This window comes from Nannobrachium achirus (genome assembly GCF_963921795.1).
Source record: "Nannobrachium achirus genome assembly, chromosome: 4".
Lineage (NCBI taxonomy): Eukaryota > Metazoa > Chordata > Actinopteri > Myctophiformes > Myctophidae > Nannobrachium > Nannobrachium achirus.
Window position 1 is genome coordinate 54,001,062 of NC_137813.1, and position 9,050 is coordinate 54,010,111.

A 9,050-nucleotide genomic window follows, 5' to 3' on the forward strand; every position below is an offset into this window, starting at 1 on the left:
GATCAATTAAACGTGCCGGTGCCACAGCCACAGAATAAAAAATCACACCCGTGTGAACTGAGCGGTGGTTTATCTCCCCTTAGTTACCGTAGAGAATAGTAGTTTTAATACCGAGGATAGAACGCCTATCGTTTATTGGCGAAGTGCCATGCGCTATAATATGCAGGATTTACACACTGCTTTAGCATTGCCATATGTTTTAAACTTTCTTTACTGTAGATTTGAAACGTGGATAGGTTAGGGTTTGCCTGTGCTGTGTGTAAATCCATTCCCTGCACTTCCAGACTAAGGCGTCCTCCTCCTGTTTGTTGTAGCCTCCTTGGAATTCATTAAAACATGTTCCATAAACATCATTGATGAATTAATGGCTTTTGTTTTTTGATATTGTGATAAGTTTAATTGATCATGAAAATGTTAGTGTGTTTCTTACCAGGTGATTAAATCAGATAACATGGTCTTGCTTGTCCGACCATGCAGTCCTTAATAATATAAGGACAATAATTAACCCCAATGCTGTTTAAATTTCTAATGCATTGTTTTTTGTCCATTGGCAACCAAGGAATCAATGTAAGACATTGCAATTAATTTAAAAAATCGTGGTAGTATTAAAACATTTTTTTTGAAAAACACGGAAATCCCCATTCTAACTAATGGGAGAAATATCTTTTCCCCCACGCTTGACTCTGCCCCAAGCTATGACGCACTGATGACACTACGCCGTGTAAATGTATAAAACCGGACGGTGTGTCTTTCTCAGTGTGCAGTTTGTTAATTTCACTTGGCAGAAGATGGCATATCAAAGGTAATGTAGGCCTACCTGAAAATCTAATGTTATTTTTTAATGTTGAATGTTGAACTAATGCCTACTAGTAAGGGGAACATAAGAAAATCTACAAAGTAAATCGTTACCAAGAAATCTCTTCACCAATGTGTTTCTAAAGGTGTGTACTGTGTAATAATATGTACTAAAAGATTGAAATTCAACTCCCGGGGGAAACCTCATAAAAAAAATGAATTGTGTTTGTGTCCCATTAACTTTACTATACAGGAAAAAAATACAAAAAATAAATATGCTTTAAGTAGCATGTGAGGGGTCAAACTAGGGGACTTTCATGATGCTGAATCCATTGCAAGCATTCCGTGGGCTACAAATGGTCCCTACAAAACGGTGAAAAGTGATGATTCATCACTAAACCATCATTTTGTGCGTCCGTTGTTAACCCAAGGAATGTTTTTCAGATTGGCAGATTGGTCAAATATCTTATAAAATCCCCTTACTATACAGCTTTCAGTTATGTTACAAATAAAATAAGAAAAAAATAATCTTAATTATCCATATTTAAGATTCTAAACTTTAGTGTTCCTTCTATGTTTTTTAACATTGCATGTGGATTGAGAACTCTAAGTAATTTAAGCTACTAGTGAATGGCAAAACAAATCGTCAACAAATCATGTGATTAGAATGCATAATGCATCCCTAAGCTGTCTAAATAAAGTTACAATTTTCAAGACGTAGCTGCAAGCTTACATTTTCCCCACTCTCACAGATTAGCTGTCAGTCATACAATACAGCCATATTGTATACAGACATTGGGCTTCCTTTGAGAAACGTTTTTATTTGAAATCAATACAGAACCAATTACAAATAATGCTAATAATACATTAGAAATAGTATTCTAGACAATAATGTATACATTATTTGCAATTAATTATAAAATGCAAGTATTAACCATTTGCAAATGTTTAATTACGCTTTCAAGTTACAACCACACAGAGAAAAAAAATAAGGTAAATTGAGCTTGTGTGGGTGCTTGCTTGTATCAACTCCAAAAGAGTTGTCATACATACATATATTATTCTGAAACTCGTGACCAACCACTGTAACCGCTGTGGTTGCAGTTTTGCTATTTCACCAGCCATTGGGAACAGAGGCTGTAGGCAGCCACACGCACGCTCGCACACACACACACACACACACACACACACACACACACACACACACACACACACACACACACGCACACACACACACACACACACACACACACACACACACACACACACACAATAATAAATTAAGTTAATTTCTCAAGGTATACACCTCTTGCTGCAAATATCATTAAATTAAGGAATATTACACAAGAGGGTGTGCATATAACATGGTTATCCTGCTCGACAGCGTTGCCGCAGGAACGAGCCGACAGGCGAGTTCCGTAGGCAGGGCTGGAGTGATTATACAACTCTTGCCCTTAAAAAAAACACGTCAACTCCATTTCATTGTAATTAAGATATTCAATAGGAATTTGTAATTTTTTAATGCCACATTTAGCTACTGTGTCCCTGAATGTCACATGAAAACCGCTAGCCTAGCCGCCTAGCATAGTGTGGGGAGAGAGGAGCGCTTGCGGTCTTTCGTGACCAACGCAGCTGATTTCTTTTACTTGATGAGAGACAGTGCATCTGTGCTTGTTATATGCACGGTTGGAGAGCCTGTTTTCCATTGAGAGCCCGACTACCTGTTGTATAATGCTAGTTATATTATGCAGAGGTATTTTGGAACGACCAGCAGGAAATCCTAAATTTGTAATATGTCTTTTGTGCAGTAGGCAGGAGGATGGGTCTCGTGGAGTGAGCACCCGAGGGAGGTTCCTACCTGAAAACGTTGAACTGAAAAGGTAAATTTCTCAAGAGGTGTGGTTGCTAGCTTGTATTTTCCCCACTCCAAAAGACCCTCCCCTAAACCTCTTTGCATTTTTTACTATTATTATTATTATTTATTTTTTAAATACTTAAAATGCTAGTTATTGCGACCGTCAGGTCGCAGTTACTATCAAAACCTCCACTGGCTGTCAGTCTGTCAGTCAGTCAGTCAGTCTGTCTGTCCGTCACACGTTGCGTCACACTTTTGCCCTACTCATATCTCCATATCTCTATCTGCCACCGTTGCCCTAAACTTTGCACACACACTCCTTGGCTGCCAAACCACAACCTCCACCTCATTTCTCACATGGCCCTCTTCTAGCGCCACCATGAGGCCGATTCTTGCTAAACACATTTTTGGACACTGTTCCTACAGATTTTGCTCTAAAATCACGCAAAGCGGTACACAGTATCTATAAAGGCATGTCATCAACATGGATCTGTCCCATTTCCCTTCCCTCCCGATTGGCTACCATTGCCATCTAAAGTTTGTGTATGCGACCTAACGGTCGCTTATCTCCCGATTAGGGAGTCTTACTGGTATTATGCAGAGGTATTTTGGAATGACCAGCAGGAAATTCAGCCTGACGAATGACAGAGGTGCTTTCCCCTACTAAATCATAGTGACCGACTCCAATTGTTGCTGTTTTGCCATTTCAACAGCCCGCAGGAACACAAGCTACTAAATTCCATCAACATTGTTTCATGTAACTCGGTTGAACAGATTGAATTGTTATTGTACAGTATGTGCACTGTCTATAATTAATTGTCAGGATTACAGGGCTCTATGTTCTGTGTGTGTGTGTGTGTGTGTGTGTGTGTGTGTGTGTGTGTGTGTGTGTGTGTGTGTGTGTGTGTGTGTGTGTGTGTGTGGCTCATAGATTTAGAATCGATACAGTAAGAAATATGTTTCACATTCAACTGTCTTTTCTAGTCCTGAAATCCTTGACCTTGCAGAAGTTGTAGCTGACATCCTTAATCCAAAGACATTGCTGGATTGCCTCAGTGATTTACCAGAGGTACAAAGGGCTCAGATAAAGGTTACAGCGAAATACGCAGGACAAGGATCTGCAATCGCAGCAGGGTCGTTTGCCTTAGTTGGGGCGCTACTTGGTGGACCTCCAGGAATTTTGGCTGGTAAGGCAAACCAGAGCTTGATGTTGTACAAGATTACTATTTTGTTCAAAATTCTAGCTCTTAGAATTAAAGGGATATTACACTTACAAAAACATTTGGTCCGGTTATCATCTAATCAGGCTTTTGTGAAAATGAAAAATAATGAAATACAATAAAGAATTCACCTGATTGCGCCGGGCGCCTGATCGAGGGGAAATGAATTTGTAGGAATAACGTGTTCCTTCCACGCGCTACATCCAACCAGGAAAGCCCCCCGTCAGGTGATAAGAAGCGGCTTGCGTGAGCTCAGTTCAGGGCCCTCCCCAGGTTGGCAGAGGGAGGGCAGCGCCCATGATTACAGCTTAGGCAATCAGCACTGCGTGAAAAATGTGTGACAAAATCATGGGATTAAAAAAAACAGTAAGACTTCCCTCCTGATCGGGAGATTATCTCCTGATCGGGAGATAATCTCCCGATCAGGAGGGAATATGATGGGAGAGATCCATGTTGATGACATGACTTTCGAGATAACTGTGTACCGCTTTGTGTGATTTTAGGGCAAAATCTGTAGGAGCAGTGTCCAAAAATGCCGGGTTTCAAAAGCTAGATTGTTGAGGTGGTTTGGCAGCCAAGGAGTGTGTGTGCAAAGTTTGGCATGGATCGGGGCAACGGTGGCGGAAAATGAGTAGGAGAAAAGTGTGACGTGACGGACAGACTGACAGACTGACGGACAGCCGGATAAAAATGACCACAAGTGAAATATCCCTTTAAGTACAGAGCTGCCTAGATTACATGACAACTGTGTTTGCAGCTACATAGATCTCTCTCTCTCTCTCTCTCTCTCTCTCTCTCTCTCTCTCTCTCTCTCTCAGGTAGTGTACTGGGCGGCGCCATAGGCTGGTATACGACAGCCAGCAAGTTCAGGCCCCTGCCTGAGGTCCTGAATGGGCTCACCACTAAACAGAGGGACGCACTTTTCGAATGTGTCAAGGCCAAAACGGGTAAAAAGCTCTTAACCCGTGTCAGTGTCAAGATGCTGCTAGGCAACACAAACGACATAATTCCCACACTGCAAACATTCTTGGAAGATGGAGTTTTCAGAGGGGCCAAAATAGTGCACAAATGCAAATGAATTTAAACATCATTATTAGTTAAATACATAATCTACATAGGTATAAACTCAAGGGAGACTGTGTTATCATTAAATAGATTATGTTGAGTCATTTTCTTCTCCAAAGATAGCAGAAGTTGAAATGAATACAGATCTTAGACATTCTTAATTCTCTCACAGAGAACACTTTTACAAACCACAATTGTGTGAATTTTCCACCCTTGTGTGCATATCTCACAGATCAATAACTTGACTTCCCTGTCTAATAAATAATCACATTATGTACTGGTGGAGTTATTGTTTTTATGTACACACCGGAGATTATATTGTTGCCATGGTTACAGCCATTGCCATGGTTATAGCCCATACCAAGCTATGGGACGATCCTCTGAACCGCGTGGACCTGATTGCATTAAACAACGTTACACTCACATTGCCACTCACTTTAGTGTAGCTATCACTATACAAGGCACCAGTCTTTTTCTCTTTTTTTACAGTTAGTTTCACAATATTTGTCCTTTAACCTGGACAAAATAAGAATGGTCACATGGTCCTCAATAATAATAATAAGGGTGGTCCTACCCACAGAATTGTTGCAGTCAAGCAGCAAGTAGCCAACATTATTGGCATATATTTTACCCAATGGTTTTCCAACTCCCAAATAACATTTGGCTTATCAGATTGCAGTTTTATCTTAAATTCATGATGCTAACATTCTACTGCAGTAACTTAACACAGAAGTCAGTGTTGACTGCTGAGCTCATATGTTGTGGGCATTTCCACTGGTGTTAACCCACAATGTGTGATTTTGAATGAGGCTTGATTGTGTGTGAAGCCGTCTGTTAAGGCGTCAATTACTAATACAGGTCCTGGACATGGCAGAATAATAACATAATACCTAAACACTATAAAAAGAAAACTACATACTGTAATTCCTATAGTGCAACAAAGCAATTGCACTAACTAACCCACAAAGATTACAATTTAGGCATTTAATCAAGAGCAATTTACAAGGTAATAATACATCAATACAATAGTAATACATCATCAACAGCAATACATCAAATGCATAGACATGTCAATCAATACAAAAAAATCTAAATGGCATAGGTAGACTGAGCATCTAAAAAGCTTTATATGAAAACCTAAAAAATGCTATCTAGCTTTCATGTATGGTCATTGGGGGGTAGGCGAGTGCTATGGGCTTAGGTGGAGTCTGAAGAGGTGAGTCTAGGGATTGAGTGAGTCTGTTGTTCTAAGTGTGACAGAGAGTGTATTCCACAGTTTGGGGGCTAAGAGGGCAAATTGTCTAGGACGAGTGGACTTTTTTGAGTGACAACCATTGTACATTCAACCCCATAGTACACTATAATCCTCACTCACACTGTAATACTCATCATCACCAAGAGATGGAGCCATTGACTCACTGCTATGGTCACTGCTACATTGACTCACTGCTATGCCATTGACTCATATGTACATAGTATGCTCACTGCTACATTATGTAATGTGTATAATAAATTCAATGTGAAACAACTTGTGTGCCTTGTTGGAAGAGGTAACATCACTGAACTCAGTGTAGAATGAGCCATGGTGCTAGAAAACTGCAATACATACTGTAAGAAAAGGAGATTATGCTCACGTGGATCAATGAATGCACATCTTTTAAATAAAAGATGTCTAGCTTTTGGTTAGAGCCTTCACAACCATATACTGTTGTCATTATGAGAACAAGCAGCAATCGGCATAATTACACATGTGGATTATGCTGTCTGCTCTTGCCCAGATGGGAGACACAATTCACCCATTCACCCAACCATTTAGTTTGTAGTTTGTAGGAGACTCTATAGCTAACATATGCTTGAAGGATATTAATGAAACTGCACATACATTAGGAGGACCCAGTCATCTAGTGGAATTCTAAAGACCTTAAGCCCTGAACTATCAAATAAATAACTCTCTCAGAAACTCCAATATAACAAGACACTCGTATCAAAATCAACATTCAAACCCGTTGGGTATGAGCAGCCTTGTGTGTATATGCAAAATAGTTGCCATTGACACAGCCTTTTGTCACCAAAAACAAAGGGAGTAGGTGGGATGAGAGCAAGCTGTAAAGTCACTGTCAAGTGTTTAAGTTGTTATCAGCCGAGCCTGTGCATCTTCAACTCCCATGGGCAAGAAGTGTTGTTTCATGGGAAAGTCCTGTTCTGGCGAAGCCCGAACTGGCGAAGTGGGGATTTGTCTCCTACCGTAGCGATCTGGCGAATCGATTGTCCACGACACTGCAAGCGGCGCGAAGGCCAGCGGACCTTGGTCCTGCTCTTCGCCCCCGAGCGCCGCAGGCGCGAGTGGCCGCGAAGAGCGGGCCAGGGCCGCGCGAGTTACGAAGCCGTGGTGAATGCAATCGTTATATTTATGCCCAGGCCGTAAGGCCTGGGCAAGCGCACGATAAACGCCCTGTCCAGAAGACGTTCGCCAGATCGCTACGGTATCGGACATTTCCCCACTTCGCCAGTTCGGGCTTCGCCTAAAAGGTACGTGCCCTGTTTCATGATATGAGTAACTTTTTTTTTTATATAGGCCCTGCCTGCTTGCTCAGCAAAGATTTGTGTCAGATCTTGTGTCTAGATGAGACTTGAGACAATCTATAGGCCTATATGTCTCAATAGAAGAGCAGGGAGACAAATTACAACCACCCCAATTGTATTATTTTAACACACAGACTGTTATATTCTATTAACATACTTTACCATACAGATTGGACAAAATTACATTTTATTCATCAAAAAATAAGTTAGGCTACATAGTGCTGCTTTAAGTACAGTACTGCACTCGAGTAGCCTAAATGTACAGTAATACGTTACTTTCCAGCCTGCTTGTGTGCTTACTGCTTGTGTTGAGAATGCAGTGTGAAAGTGCCTGTGGGGGTTTTCCAGGACGATGTGTAATGTCATGAGGATGAGATCAGTGATGGATGTGCTGCAGTAACCATGTCATTATGGATACCTGAAGTAAACAAGACCAAAACACTGATAACTTATGCAGGTTCATACTGCAAGACATTACCTTTTCCAAATGGTACTTTGGCATCCAGTGGTCTTGGCTCTGTCTCAGTGTTTCCTACACATATCATCATCATCATCACCTTTTAGGGTTGTGGAGGAGTTTTTAATGGGCTGTGTGTAGTTTTTTCCCCTATTTTTCCTAAAGAAATCTAACCTCTTTCAAAATATTCATGGAATTTTAACCCTAACCCTTTTAAATAGGGCTTATTTCATAATGTATTATTATTTTCTTCTCTTTTTCAGTCCTGTGTAGGCAACTCATTTCTCTTTTGGGTTTGGAGCTGAAAGAAGTTAGGATCACAGATCTATTTTGTAGTAGTTGCGACCGTCAGGTCGCAGTTACTATCAAAACCTCCACCGGCTGTCAGTCAGTCAGTCAGTCTGTCTGTCTGTCAGTCAGTCTGTCCGTCACGTCACACTTCTCCCCTACCCATATCTCGGCCACCGTTGCCCCGATCCATGCCACACTCCTGCACACACACTCCTTGGCTGCCAAACCACAATCTCATTTCTCACATCGCCCTCTTCTAGCGCCACCATGAGGCCGATTCTTGCAAGACACATTTTTGGACACTGCTCCTACAGATTTTGCCCTAAAGTCACGCAAAGCGGTACAGTATCTCTACAGTCAAGTCATCAAAATGCATCTGTCCCATCTAGCGCCACCATCTGGCCATTTTTTGAAAAACACATTTTTGGAAACTGCTCCTACAGATTTTGCCCTAAAATTACGCAAAGCCACAGTATCTCTGGAGGCATGTCATCAACATGCATCTGTCCCATAACTCCCATTTCCCATATTCCCTCCTGATTGTCTACCATTGCCTTCTAAAGTTTGTGTATGTAACCTGACGGTTATCTCCCGATTTAGGGAGTCTTACTGGTAGTAGTGTACTTAGTAGTGTCTCCATATGTGTTTAAAATGGGATCATGATCTAATTTCGGAATGTAAGCCAGCAGCATTTCCTCTCTCATAAATTACTGACAACCATTCTGAAATGAGCTAAACATGACTGACAGGTTTTTTTCTTCCACACACACAGTAATAACCAGCT

The 9,050-nt window shown here is 41.1% G+C and overlaps 1 long non-coding RNA gene across 1 annotated transcript; it reads left to right on the forward strand.

Moving 5' to 3' along the window:
• The first annotated feature begins 2,601 nt into the window (after positions 1-2,601).
• LOC308284462 lies at positions 2,602-5,113 on the forward strand. The gene is made up of 3 exons (XR_013962014.1): positions 2,602-2,675; positions 3,635-3,837; positions 4,689-5,113. It is a non-coding gene; the product is annotated as an uncharacterized lncRNA (long non-coding RNA).
• Positions 5,114-9,050: the final 3,937 nt, after the last annotated feature.